We start from the raw sequence: 16,166 nt of genomic DNA, 5'->3' as shown, positions 1-16,166 counted from the left end.
TCTGTTGACACATCTTCACTCCTGCTGTCGACCAGCTGCACCTGCACCTGCTGCCAGCTCTGCGTGTCTGTTGACACATTTCCACTCCTGCTGTCGACCAGCTGCACCTGCTTCCAGCCCTGCGTGTCTGTTGACACATCTTCACTCCTGCTGCCGATCCGCTGCACCTGCTGCCAGCCCTGCGTGCCTGTTGATGCATCTCCACTCCTGCTGTCAACCAGTTGCACCTGCTGCCAGCCCTGCGTGCCACATCTCCACTCCCGCTGTCGGTCCGCTGCACCTGTCGTCAGCCCTGCGTGTCCGTCGACACACCATCACGTCTGCCTGTGGTCCAGTTGCACCTACTGCCAGTCTTCCGTGCCTGCGGACGCCTCACCATCCTGCTGTCTGCCTCCGCACCTACTGCCAGTCTTCCGTGCCTGATGACGCCTCACCATCTTGCTGTCTGCATCCGCACCTACTGCCAGTCTTCTGTGCCTGCTGACGCCTCACCAGCCTGCTGTATGCTTTCGCATCTACTGCCAGCCCTCCGTGCCCGCTGACGCTTCTCCATCCTGCTGTCTGCATCTGCACCTGCTGTCAGTCCTTCAGCCCGCTGACGCGGTTCCACCCGGCTGTCGGCACCCGCGTCTACTACCAGTCATCGGAGGTCGCTGACTTCCGTCTCCTACTGCCCATTGCCGTCTGCTCCCACAGTCAGTCATTGTTTTCCCTGTAAAGCTAACAGAGACTCTGGGATCAATCCCATCATTCTGGACTCTCAGTTGTTACCCAGGTATTCCACTGGGCTTTCTGATCTACAGTTTCATTTATGGTCTTGCCTTCTTATGTTGGTGCTACAATAAAGAGTTATATCAAACCTGCTATTCTCCAGTCTCCTTCAAGCCGCAAACACCCAACCTCCAGGCCTCAGACAGATCCACAAGGTACCCCTAGCGTGACAGGCTGCAGTGTTCATAATAAAAGGGGCTGTGTCCAGTGTACAGGGGCTGTGTCCACTGTCCAGGGGCTGTGTCCATTGTCCAGGGACTGTGTCCAGTGTTCAGGGGCTGTGTCCATTGTCCAGGGGCTGTGTCCATTGTCCAGGGGCTGTGTCCAGGGTGACGGGCTGTATCCAGTGTCCAGTATAATGGGCTGTGTCCAGTGTGACGGCATATATCTAGTGTCCATTGTGACAGACTATATCCAGTGTCCAGTGATACGGACTATATCCAGTGTCCAGTGTGACGGACTATATGAAGTGATCAAAATTGACTAGAAATGAGTGGAAATTAATGTTGTTGAGCTCAATAATACTTTAGGGGCAAAAATAGGCCCAAAATCTGTTATTTTAGCAATTTTTAGCATTTTTCAAAAAAAATCCAGATCCAAAACCAAAACCCGCAAGGGTGGTTTTGCCAAAGGCAATCCAGATCCAAAACACGAAGGGAGATCCAGATCCAAAACCAAAACCTGAAAAAGTGCCCGCCGCTGGACTTTAATAAATACAATCAGTCCTGGCCCTGACTAATGAGATATTTAAATAAAGTTTATATGAATTCTAAAATAAATACTGAAGTACTTCAACAGAATAAAACATTAGCAACTTTTTAAGACTTTTAAGCCATAAAACTAACAAGATAGATAGGGTCTACTTCAGCATGGATTGCTAATCCGAGACTTTGTATCTGCGCATGCTCAGCGTATGCATTGCGCATGCGTGCCCACAATTAGAAAAAACATTTCCATATGCATAGGAGTTGCATAGAAGCCATAGTTTGATTGAAAGTAAGCCAGTGTATAGGTGCGGAAATATGGCATTTTCGGGGTGTGATTGTGAAATTGCAGGCGTGCCCAAGCGTTTTCTTATGTAGAACTCTGATGTCAGCGATGAGCACTTCCAGTCTGGTTCTTTGACAAATGAGTGGAAGCCCTAGACTGGCACAGATAGATAAACTGTTCAATGGTTTATTTTTGTGAATGGATCTGTGAATGGCTCGCTATTTGTGATGCATTAGTTATTTTGCAAGTGCCAGTTTTCCAGCAACTTTTTGATCGCAGTCAACTGCTTTTTTCTCTAACTAGAGATCCATGCTGAATTGGGCCAGTTGATAGATAGATAGATAGATAGATAGATAGATAGATACAGGGGCGGATTGGGAATTAAAACCAGCCCGGGAAATATCTTGAAGCAGCCCTAAAGGGGGGGGGGGGGGGGGGGGGGGCGGAGTTGCGCGCCGCAGGCGTGCCCAATTTTTTTGGGGGGCGTGGCCTATCAATATGGGGGTGTGGCCTATTTAACGAGGCCACGCCGCCCAAATTTTTTCCTGCTAAGGGGGCATGGCTAGTGGTTCTCTGAGCTGCTGGCTATGTCCCCAGCCCCTCAGGCTGCAGAATAGGCGCATGTGTACAGGGTCTAATCTGCAGCCTGTGGGGCTGGGGAGATAGAGACAGGGGGTCTCCCAACTGCCCCCCCCCCCCGCCCCGTGGGACTTTGAGTATGGGCCACCTCCCTTGAACACATTATGCACCATAACAAGAGGGCCCTTTTTTCTATCGAAAAACCTGTACACCTTATGCCACACAGTATGAGCCAATATTCACATTATGACACGTGGAATGATCCAAAATTCACAAAATGCCACACAGAGTGAGTTTAAAAAAAAGAAGCTAAAGTTCACATTATGCAATGAAATGAGAAGACGCAGGGTGAGAGGGGGTTGGTGCAGGGTGAGAGGGGGTTGGTGCAGGGTGAGAGGGGTTGGTAATGAAGGGTGAGAAGGGGGTGACGAGGGGTGAGAGTAGTGGCAGGGTGGAAGAGGATGCAGGGAGGGAGGAGGTCGGAGGGTGGTGTAGAATGCTGGGAGAGGAGATGCAGGGTGGCTGAGAACGAAGGGATGGAGGACTTACACAGGGTGGCACATGACGCAGAGTGTGAGGGGGGCATGGTGGCACAGGATGCAGGGTAGGAGGGGGAATGCAGAGTGGCAGGGGATGCAGGGAGGGGAGTCACAAAGTGGTGGAGGATGCAGGGAGGGGAGACAGTGATGCCCACTATACATATTCCACACACCATGAAGCCCATTATACATATGCCACACAAGGTGATGCCCATTATACATATGCCACACACCGTGAAGCCCATTATACATATGCCACAAAGTGATGCCCATTATACATATGCCACACACCGTGATGCCCATTATACATATGCCACACAGCGTAATGCCCATTATACATATGCCACACACCGTGATGCCCATTATACATATGCCACACACCGTGATGCCCATTATACATATGCCACACACCATAATGCCCATTATACATATGCCACACACCGTGATGCTAATTATACATATACCACACACACCAAGATACCCATTTAGGGGGTGGGGGTACAAAACTTCATCCCAGGCAGCAACTTCCATGCACTGGGAGCATTGCCTGGCAACCCAAGACGCCGGGAACGCTGCCCAGCAACCTAAGGCGCTGGGAGAGTTTCCCCACATGACGCATCACACCGGTAGTGACGTCAGACGCCGCCTGCCCGCCCCAGTACCGTGAGCTCCCGCACGTACCTCAGCACTGTTATATAAGGTACAGTATGTTTGATTTGTCTTATTTTATACACCTTGACAAAAGGGGTTAGCAGACCCCGAAACGTTGGTATTTCTTCACTAAAAATCGTTTCTATATACATATATATATATATATATATGTATGTATATATATATATATATATATATATATATATAATATTTATTTATAAAGGTAGATGGATGAAGAAATGGCGGCACTCAAGGACTGATATAAAATGGGTAATTTTATAAAAGCATATAGCAGTGCATCATACTCCGACGTTTCGGGGATACAACCCCGTTTTCAAGGTGCAGAAAGTGACAACCGTTGTCACTTTCTGCACCTTAAAAAACGGGGTTGTATCCCCGAAACGTCGGAGTATGATGCACTGTTATATGATTTTATAAAATTACCCAGTTTCTATCAGTCTTCAAGTGCCGCCATTTCTTCATCCATTTACCTTAAAAATCTGTATTGTAAGGCACCGGAGCAGACACACATTGAAGGAATGAGTGCCGGGCCGGACATCGGAGCTATATATATAAATGCAAAAAACTTTTATTGATGGTCCTACGCCGTTACGAGGTATCTACCCCGTCATCAGGGACTCAAACAATACAATACACAAAAAACATATATATATATATATACACACCACAACAACCCCGCCCACCCTCCGGTTAACCCTGTACCTGACAGAAAGCCCGTGCATGCAGATCTTCGTCCGCCATTGAAAAACCGGCAGTCAGCCTCACTGTGCACGCAGACGCCGGCGGAAGTCGCTCTCACCTGACCTCCGCTCAGCGCCGCCCCTCTCCCAGCAGGCTTTCTCCAGAAGACGAGTCACAGGAAATGCATCACAGTTCTGATCAGAATGCAGGAGTCCGGTTACTAGGGAGATGAAAAACAACAAATATATATATATATATACTGAGGCCACAAATTATTAATTCTGCCAGCACCAGTGCCTTGTATTTACCCTCCTCCTGTCAGACTGTTTATTTTGTGCTCCCTCCGGCCTCTGCATGCTGGCTTCTCCCTGCTTGATGCTCCTGCCGCCGCCCAACAGATCCATCCAGCGCAGCACGCGAAACAGTCCTGCGTGCTGCTGCTGGGATGGCTGATCACGTGGACAGCGCAGCCAGGCTTTCTACAGACCGCGGGAGCAGCTCCCGCGGCCATTTTAACTGTGGGAGGACTTGAGGCTGGCTCTGTAAGGAGGGTGGGCGGCCGCTTCCCTATTAAAATGTGCCGGCCCACCGGGAAACGGCCCGGTTTCCCGGTGGGCCAATCCGCCCCTGAACCAGGCACAGGCAGGAAGTAAAGAGCAGTAAAGAGAGTAAGAGACTTTTAATCCAATGCATACTGTGCAGGTGTTTGTTGGGATCATTTGGTCAACAGTCCTTATGTCGACACTGTTGGGTCGACATGCTGGAAGGTTGACAGGCGTCTAGGTCAACATAAAAGAAGGTCGACAAGAGTCTAGGTCAACATGGCAGAAGGTTGACATGCGTCTAGGTCGATAGGGGACAAGGTCGACAGGTGTCTAAATCGACGTGGCTAAGGTCGACATAGGGTTTTTCACTGTTGTTTTTTTACCCGAATGTTGACACAGTCGACATGGACACTGTTTTAAGTGCACCGCGTCCCCTCAAATGGCTCGCTGCGCTCGCCATGCTTTGGTCACAGTGTTTTTTATTCACCCACCACACCCTGGTGGATGGTAGGGCATGAAATACCGCCTGTCGGCACATGTTAGCTCAAGAAACTGTGAAAAAACCCATGTAGACCTAACCCATGTCGACCTAACGCATTTGTAATAGTGTTTCTTCTAGGAACCAAACGGGGCAGGGCTCTGGAGGGGCTGACCGGGCACGCCAACGTCACTAAAGGGGGGCGTGCCCGGGCCGGCGCGTTACAAATGGGGGCGTGCCCGGGCCGGCGCGTCACAAATGGAGGCGTGCCCGGGCCGGCGCGTCACTGAAGGGGGCGTGCCCGGCCGTAACTACGTCCCCGAGCTGCCGGGAAAGCGCCGTGCACCGCAATCTATGGCGGCGCTGGGCTTCACCGATGCACTCCGGCGGGCAGGCAGCAGGCTGTTTTAGCGGGGCGCTGCTAGAGGGGCAGGGCGCATTCACAGCCTAGCGGGAACACTATGTCAACCTAGACAGCTGTCGACCTTGTCCCCTGTCAACCTAGACTCATGACGACCTTCTGCCATGTTGACCTAGACACCTGTCGACCTTCTAGCATGTCGACCCAATAGTGTCGTCCTAATGACTGTCGACCATCTTACGCTGCTCTGCCGCGAATGGGAGAAGCCGGGCAGCGTCTGAGCGTATGCTCAGACGCTGCCCGGCATTAGACTGCGCATTTAGGGGCCAAATCCCGGGATCCCGATAAATATATATATATATATATACTAATATATATATATATACACTAATATATATATATATATATATATATATACTAATATATATATATATATATATATACTAATATATATATAGATATATATATACTAATATATATCTATATATATCTATATATATCTATATATATATATATATATATATAAAATATATATAGATAAATATTAATTCTTCCACCCCACTAATGGATTGTTTAAAAACAACCTGTGACCTGGGTGCTCCTCTGACCTTTGTGTGCGCTGGCCGGGTATTGTGCTGCTGCCGCCTGCCGCCTGCTTCTGCGCTGCCGCCCTTCGGATCCAACCCAGCAGCAATCCTGCGCGCTGCTGGGATGGCTGGATCACGTGGGCAGAGCCAGCCAGAGCAGGAAGCCTGGCTGTCTCTGTCTGGACCGCGGGAGCAGCTGCGTGCGCCCGCGCATGCGCACCAGCCCTCCCGCGGCCATTTTGACTGTGGACTAGCTCGAGGCCGGCCGCGGCCATCTTTAAACAGGGCAAAGTACACGGAGATGCCGCGGCCGGCCCTGTTAAGAAGGGAGGGCGGCCCTTTGCCTTAAAATTATGCCGGCCCACCGGGAAACAGCCCGGTTTCCCGGTGGGCCAATCCGCCCCTGGATAGATAGATAGATAGATAGATAGATCGAAAGACATACCCTTCAACATCTGAAGAGCAAAAAATGGTACAAATTCGGAAAGGGTTTGGCCACAGGTAAACGGACCCTTTCCTATACTAAGGGTGCCCATATATGGTGCGTTTGCACTGTGCAATGCAATGCACGCTCCCATGGGCATCTCATCGCACAGTACAAAAAGTGTGTGCTGCACATACCTTTTGAACTGCCTTCTGATCGCATCGCATGCAAATCGCATGCAAAACCGTACCGTGTATGGGCACCAAAAAAATGTCACAGGCCATTAAAAAAAATGGCACTGTACTGTACATGCCCAAAAGGTACATTTGGAGGGGATAGATAGATAGATAGATAGATAGATAGATAGATAGATAGATAGATACCATGTCAGTGTTACAGTAACATTTTCTACCACCTTGAAACACGAAACACCAATTATTGTCTTCCTAGTTAATACATCACCTTGTAATGTTGGTTTGTTCTCATTTAATGGGATGTGAGTTTGTGTCATTGACTTTCTTTATCTCCCTGCGGATTGCCTCAAACGCAGCAGTAATTTTGAACTGCAGGGTAGGAAATGCTTGAGATCTGTGCGTGACAAGTTGATAGGTTATTTGATAAATCCTTAGCTGTCTCTTCTAATATTGGTCTGTTTCATTGTGAGTCTCCTGGGGTTTGAATTATCCAGAATTAGCTAGAAGGTTCCTCTTTCAGTATTTCCCTTTCTGAGGATAATTCTGCCCGATAATTCATCTTATCTAGAGCCTTTGAAATATTCATTCATCCCCTGGGAGACACAGCACGGATATAAATGAAATAATACCATTATCTTCTGTGTACATGATGATGGATTCCCTGAAGTTACAAGTAACAGCCGCTACAACAGATTACACACAGCTAAAACTTGCACCACCTCATATTGTTTCCTTTAATTACAAATGTCAGCTTTAATTAAACACAACCATATTGGTAATGAAGCTAACAATGCACAAAAATATTTAGAGCAAAGTGCCCCCATAAAAGCTGTTGTCTGCACTCCCGGGCTACATTCTATTTAGGAATAAATTATTGCCTAGACACTGTAGTTTAAGGCTAGCTCAGCGAGGAATTGTCAGTGTTGTATGTTTGTTGTCACAGCCACATGTTGTTTGAATGTTATACCATTAATCTCACTGTCTATACTTGTTATTAATGATGTATGTAAGACATGGGTCTTCAAACTGTGGCCCTCCAGATGTTGTGAAACTACAAATCCCAGCATGCCTTGCCACAGTTTTGCTATAAGGGAGTGTTACAACTGTGGCAAGGCATGCTGGGATTTGTAGTTTCACAACATCTGGAGGGCCACAGTTTGAAGACCCATGATTGTAAGACTAAAGGGTCTATGTACTAATGCCTGGAGCAAGATACACTGGACAGAGATAAAGTACTAGCTAACCAACTGACATTTCTCAAACACAACCTGTAACATGACAGTTAGGAGCAGAATTGTTGATGCTGTTTACTTTATCTCTCTCCAACGGGTACATTTACTAAGATGTTGCTCATAGTAACCAGGGTTGCCTACCCTCCCAGAATGGCTGGGAGGGTCTCAGAAATCGGGTCCCCCTCCTGGACCCCGGAAAGGGTGGCAACCCTCCCAGAGAGCAGGGGAGTGGGTAAAATGGCACGATCGCTCTGGCCACACCCCAAAACAAATAGCCCTCCTGTTGCCCTGCCCATTTTCCCTCCCGCCGACCCTGCCCCCCTTGTGCTGTCTGCCTTCTCCCAGAGACGGCAGCAAGAAAGTAGGTAAGTATGATAGCAACCAATCAGATTCTACTTTTTATTTAGAACTGAATTGTGGCATCCCACAAGCTGGGACACTACAAGTGCCAGCAGCATAAAGTAATGCAGGGTTGCCGACTTTAAGATTCTCCTCTCCGGGAGAAGCCCGGAGAGGAGAGTTTCAGCAGCCGTTCAGGGGGCGGGTCTTACGAGTGACATCACTAAGCTCCGCCCCATGCTGGTAAAGCAGGGAATTCACGGATCTACGTGGAGGGGGCGGGGCTAAAATGACGCGATTGTGCCGTTTTAGCTCCGCCCCCTCCTCTGAGACCCGAGGATTGCAGCATTTTAATGCCGCGATCCGGGGGACAGCGGGGGTCCCCCCTGAATCCGGGAGGGTTGCCCACACTTCCGGGGGGCCGGGAGGGGTTCCCGATTTTCGGGAGACTCCCGGAAATTCCGGGAGGGTCGGCAACCCTGAAGTAATGGAAACATTGGCCTGCAAGTATAAAGTAGCTGTGGCACTACAGGTGCCAGCATGACTGTATATTAAAAAAGTACTACTGGAGTTGCACAGAACTGAGCTTATATAGCTTGTAGCACAAGAGTGGTTAACAGCCCAGCTCACAGCAAGGCAGATCAGTTTGCAAAAGGAAACAATGTGCAGAACTCACCAGTTTGCAGAAAAAGGCGGGAAATCTTGGATGGAACTTCTCCCTGGGAATCTGAGACAGCAGAGTGAGAAGTAAGTAGTTGTTGGCTGGTGAATGCTGACGCTTGCAGACTCAGAGCCCTGAAGGCTGGAGGAAGCAGCCTGACTTGGGTGAACACGAAGCAGCATGCCCTGAAGTGTATTGGGGGGGCACAGACTGGCAGAAAGCGCTAGAAACTGAGGACAGCCTGTCAGCCCCATCAGCAAGTGTGCAGCTGCAAGGGTCAGAGAGAGAGTGGGCCTACGTCCCTGGAGCTGAGGCATCGGGGGAGAGAGACCAGTGGAAATACCGGCAGCGGCAGAAGGTCAGTGGAGGTCCTGGCAAGTATCCTGCAACTGAAATGTTATGCATTTAAAGTATCCTGCAACTGAAGTGTTCTGTATTTAAAGTTTCCTGCAACTGAAGTGTTATGCATTTAAAGTATCCTGCAACTGAAGTGTTATGCATTTAAAGTATACTGCAACTGAAGTAGGGTTACCACCTTTTTGTTGAGAGATTCCCGGACTGTGGCCCGCCCCTTGGTTTCTAAAATAGGGTCAACGCGGACACCGTAATGCCGATTACACATCACACACCCATTACATAGTATACCACACACCGTAATGCCCATTACGTTATACCAAACACCATAACGCCCATTACACATTATACCAAACATCGTAATGTCCATTACACATTATATTAAACACCATAATGTCCATTACACGTTATCCCAAACACTATAATGCCCATTGCACATTACACCACACACCGTGATGCCCATTACATGTTACACCTCACATGATGCCCATTACATCACACACACTGTAATACCCATTACACATTATGCGACACACCGTAAGGCCCACACACACACATGGGGTGACAGAGCTGCATACACAGGGGGACGGGGGGCACACACAGGGTGACGGGGGCACACACATGGTGACGGGGGGCACACACAGGGTGACGGGGGGGTGACAGAGGAAGGGACAGTATATACTGCGTGACAGATGGGCATAGCTTACAAAAATTCCCCAACATGTCACAGTCTGTGACCCACATACACTATTTCACCCACATACACCCTAAAATGGTCTTCACCCACATACACCCTATTACTCCACTTTTTCCCAAATATGATCCATGTTCCTCTACTCCCAGTACACACCCATTGACCCAACATACACATCCCATAACTCCCCTCCAACCCCCACCCACCCTGCAGGGTACCCTTCTTGTAGAGTTGCCACTTCTGGGGAGCCACATCGGGGGAGCCGGTCCACCGAGATGAGTAGGCTGTGTAGGCGATGGCGGGTTTTGATCTCCTTCTTTCCTGCCACCTGCACCCGGCGCAGGCTGCACAGTCAAGCAGCCGTCACAGCCGCACTGAATATTAGTGCAGCGCCGTCGGCTCAGACGGCTGTCACTGGGAGCAGCAGCAGGGCCGCGGATCTGTTCCGATCAGGCAACTACCCCCCACACCGCCACAGCCACGCAACATTCTCCCCGCGTTTCCCACACTCCCCGCCAAAGTTTAAAAAAAATCGAAAACAGCAGGATGCGGTGCAGACGGCAGCGGGCCCCAAGAACTCCCCGGTGCACCACTGCACCGTCTGCACCGCTGATAGTTCCGCCCCTGGCCCCCAGTACCGGAGCTTGGTCCCCGGCGACCGCAGCAAGGAAGTGCGGCTGCCTGACCCTCCCTCCTTGCTCTGTTCCCGGACAATGTATAGTCCGGGAACGCCACCCGTCCGGACTCCTGACACCCGGCTTAATTACCGGACTGTCCGGAGTAATCCCGGACGGGTGGAAACCCTAAACTGAAGTAACTTGCATTTGAACTATTCTGCATATGCAACGTCAGCACCTGACTCTACCACTATTCTGCATTTATTAGTGACACAGGGTGCATAAGCCTTCCATATTCAAAGCATTGCTACAACACACAACCATTTGTTTTATTAGTGTATTTCCAGCATACAGTCAAGTTATAAGTATTTATGGTCACTGTCATGCCTAGCAGTGAAAGGATCCAGTGGCAGTGGTGAGTGCTTGCCATATCATACTGTACTTGTGAACATTCTGGACATTCTTGAGTCATCTATGTAACAAGTGTTCTGAATATTAATGACATTACTGCACTACGTCCAAAGTTACTACTCTAAACTTTTGAGGACTACACTCCTTCATTACACTTTTAATTTCATTTTACATTTCTCACTTCTTATTCTTCTAGATCTCTCAGAGGCCTTTGATACTGTCGATCAATCTCTTTTCATACAAACACTACAACCCCTAGGTCTTCAGAACACAGTTCTTTCTTGGTTCTCTTCCTACAGTACCTATCTAATGGCTCTTTCAGTGTTCGTGTCTCTGATTCTACCTCCTCCTCACTACCTCTGTCTGTTGGAGTACCACAAGGATCAGTCTTAAATCCTCTGTTTTTCTCAATCTACAGTATACCTCCTCACTTGGGAAACTAATCAACTCTTTTGGATTTCAGTATCATCTGTACTCTGATGATACTCAAATCTATCTATCCTCCCGGAATTATCACCATCAGTATTGCTCCGTGTCTCTGAATGTCTTTCTGTAATTTCATCTTGGATGTCGTCTCGCCACCTCAAACTCAACATTTCCAAAACAGAATTAATTATATTCCCACCAGCCAAGAGTAGTTACCAACCTGATATCTCTATCACTGTTGAGAACACAACAATTAATCCTACTCCACAACCTCGCCGCCTAGTGGTCAGCCTCAATTCTGAACTGTCCTTCTTTCCTCACATTCAATCTGTCTCTAAATCATGTTACATGCATTTAAAAAACATATCCAAAATTCGTCCATACCTTACACAAGACATTGCGAAAACTCTAATCCACGCACTTATTATATCACGCATTGACTATTGCAATAGCCTCCTTACCGGTCTTCCCAAGAACAGACTCTCACCACTACAATCCATTTAGAATGCAGCTGTGAGGTGATCTTCCTGGCTAGATCCGCTCTGTCAGTCCCTCCATTGCTTGCCTGTATATTACCGCATTCAATATAAAATACTTCTACTTACATACAAAGCCATTACTCTGACTACACCGACGTATATCTCTTTGCTTATCTCAAAATATATCCCCACGACCTCTCTGCTCTGCACAAGATCTGCATCTCTCATCCACTCTCATTACTTGCTCCCACTTACACTTGCAGGATTTTTGTCGGGCAGCACCCACCCTATGGAATGCCCTCCCATGCACATTAAGACTCTCATCTAGCCTCCAAACTTTCAAGCATTCCCTGAAAACTCACCTCTTTAGGCAAGCCTATCATATTCAGGAACCCCCACACAACCACCAGTAGCATTTCTATCTACTTGCATTCCATCAGGACTGTCTTGTAATCTGATGGGACTGCCATGCTATGGAATTCTATCCTTATGTATCCCTCCCTATTATTCCTATAGATTGTAAGCTTTTGAGCAGGGCCCTCCTACCTCCATGTCGGTTTGTATCTACCCAGTTTGTTTAATCACTGTTGTTTCCAATTGTAAAGTACAACGGAATATGCTGCGCTATATAAGAAACTGTAAATAAATAAATTACACAAAGGGTTTTATATACATGCATGTATATCCCAAACGTCAGTACCATGTGAAATATTCAACTGGGATTTGAGCATTTAAGTTATACTAAACAGTACAGTTATAAAGGAGACTTGATATTTACCTACAGTATGTTGCATTGCGAATTGTGGATATGTGCATGTGATGTATGTTCTGATTAATGCTACTTTGAAACAGTTAAGTCTCAGATATATATGTCTGCTAAGGTAGATATTGAACCGTTAAAGTAAACATAGAATTGTATCGCATTTATTGTGATAACCTACTGTATTGCAATTATAGGAGACTACGCACGGGCAGTGTCCCTCTGTGTTTCTTCCTTTTCACCTGACCTTTTACGCAAAATAAATTGAGCGACTAACACCAGCGATCCCGGTGAGTGCATTACATCTTACAGTGAGCAGGGTGTTACAAATCTGATTGGTTGCTATGTGCAACATAGTATCTTCAATAGAACTCTTATTTTCGTAAATTTACCTCTAAGGTTTAGTATATAGACCCCAGAGCCCAACATCAGCTGGACTATGTAAAACTGGTCAAGAACTAGCAGTCTAGAATAAGGTTGGTCACGGTTTCCCTATACATTTAAAGCCTGAGAAAGGACTATTTCACACGCTCCGGCTCCTGCCGAGCGGCGAAACCCCACACGGCCAAGAAGCCGTGCCACACTCAGAAGTTTTCAATGGTGGGGATGGCCACAACCCAGCAGCCGTCCTTTCCAGTGGTGGGATCCGGCTGCAACCGGGCGGGCCGTGGCCGTCCCGTGTGAATGGACACAATCGTGTCCATTAACAACTACTGCATTTGGCCGAGCGGGGTTTCGCCGCCCAGCAGGAGCCGGAGCATGTGAAATAGCCCAAATTCTAACCTTGCTCAGGCTTGTAATCGCCACTAGGGGTGTGATGCCAAGGAAACTGTACAGTCTTTGGCCTGGCAACTTCCAGAAAACAGGAATTAGGTTTTCCAAAACCGCGGCCTGCCACCACCCCTCCTTGCAAATGCCTCTGCCTGTCAATCAGAAAGAGGCATTTTCTGTTTCACATTATGATCACACATGTATCTGAAATAATGAGGGTTGGGTCGCTTATGCCCAGAATGTGGTATTTTGTGTCAGGGCATCATAGCACTGTATAAGCTACACCTCAATTAATCAGGGCTGTTCTGTCACCAGTGGCTTAACTATAATTATGAAGCAACCTGCTCCATGTCAAGGGCCGCCATCGTTGCCACGCCACGTCCAGCTCTTTTCAGTGGACCCCCCACCTCACCCCCGCGGACCTCTAGCAGCCAGTGCTGCTCTTTCTGTCTCTCCTGTACCCATTAAAATTACCCCTCCCTAAATGCCTGCTGACTTCTCTAGCAGCAAACTGGGAGTTTGCAAGGACTATTTTTACATCCCTGAGGCGGCAGCCATTTTGGAAGGAACCTTTTCAATGGGGCCATATGCAGACAAGTGTCTCCAGGTCCCTGTAGGGATGTAGTAATAGTCCTCGTAAACCCCCAGTACCCACAGCTACCCAGTACCCCCAAGCCACTGTGGGGTTTGCGGGGGCAATTGCTGCGCCACTGCCTGTTACAATTGTGGTATACTGTACACAGAGCTGGCTGCAGCAGACCTGAGAGTCCCCAGGCTGAAGAGGCATTCTGCTCTGCTACCTTGCTGCAAATGAAGGCTGCCACTGTCCCTGTCACACTGGATGAAAGGCAGAGGTGTCGGCAGCATGTAGTCCAGCTCCATGAATCCTTTCCGTTCCCTCTCTCCTCACTCTCCTCCCAGCTGCATCTGTGACATCGGTGCTGGCAGCTTGAAGCTTTAACTCTTCCCATGTACTGTAAGTACCGCTCTCCCATGTAAGTACCCCTTCTATTCATTCCTGTGTATATTTTATGTGTAGTGCGCAACACTACTGTGAGCATTATATGTGACACTGCTACTACTCACTACTACTACTGTGGGTGTTTGTGTGGCACTACTACTGTGGGTGTTATGTCTGGCACTATCACTGTGGGCATTAGGTGTGGCACTAGTACTTTAGGCATTTGTGTGGCACTACTATTGTGGGCATCACATGTGGCATTACAACTACTAAGAACAGTATGTGTGGTACTGATAATGTGGGAATTTGTTTGGCACTACTATGTAGATTATTATTTGTCTGGTGCTACTACTGTGAGCCATATGTATGGCACTAATACCGTTAGCATTATGTGTGTGTCAATACTACTGTGCGCATTATGTGTGGCACTGCTACTGTGGTATTTCTGAGTGATGGACACTACTTCTTTGAGAATCATGTATAATGGGTTTTAATGTGTAGCATAACTTGTAAGGGACACTACTGTGTGATGACACATGATTAAGGAGCACTACTCAGTGGCGTATTTATAATCAATGCGGTGTGTGGGGGGCACAAGGCACCTGAGTCCAATGGGGCCCACAGCGCAAACTGCACCTTTTTTTAATCCTGCAGGGATGGCAGCAGTACTGTGAAAATTGCCAGAAAATTGCCTTCCATGCCATTCCAGAGTCTTAGCCCAATCGTGTTCAAACTCTGAGGTGCTGCGCTGCTGCCAGTTGAAAGGCTGTACATGGGCCTCTTCTCTTAAAAAGCAATGGCACTACTACACTATGTTGTGCAATATTAATCAGGGGCATTACATGTGGTGTAATGTCAACAAGGTTGCAGAATTTGAATTGGGGTACGCTTGTGTTCTAATTGGAAATATCCAATTAGAATTCTCTGTCCATTCCAAATTGCAGGCCCATGTTCAACTTTTCACTGATTTTAACGATAATATCAGATTTGTCTCCCCTGGTATAGGATAATTTTCCCAAAAATGATCCATATGAGAAGAATGGTCACAGGAAGAAAACAGCCTTTATACAAGTACATTAGATCTGAGAGCTCAGAAAACAACTTTGATTCTCTTTAACCTCCCGAGACACACAATGCTTTGCTCTTGACAATATGACAGATATGTCTTACATAAACAGAATGGAGAAAATCTTTAATGTTCCTTTGTTTGCGGCTTTGCCTATTTTGCAGGAGACTATAGAAAGGAACATCATTCTAAAAGCAATAAACCTCTATGGAAATATTATCTTACTTACAGCTTCCTTATTATATATTATGTCTGTCTATTTCTAAGACATTGTCTTCCCTCTTAGCTATAGCATTTGCAATAAGAGGAGTTGGGCTTACCATACTCATTTTGTCATACCCACAGGACCGATGCAGGGCTTTTCGGCACCATAAGCAATACTTCAGATTACCTCTCCGACCACCCACACACCAATACCGACATTTCAGAGCCACAGGTGAAAGTGTGGAGGTGGCAGCTGAAAAGTTCACCACCTGTCATTTGCATTAAGTTCAACAAGGATTCCTCACTCAGTCATCATTAATTTTGTTAATGTCAGAATCCGTGGCAACCCCCAGATTCTGGAAACCAGCTG

Source organism: Crinia signifera, chromosome 1, assembly GCF_055691185.1.
Source record: "Crinia signifera chromosome 1, ASM5569118v1, whole genome shotgun sequence".
Classification (NCBI taxonomy): domain Eukaryota; kingdom Metazoa; phylum Chordata; class Amphibia; order Anura; family Myobatrachidae; genus Crinia; species Crinia signifera.
This window is presented reverse-complemented; position numbering follows the sequence as displayed.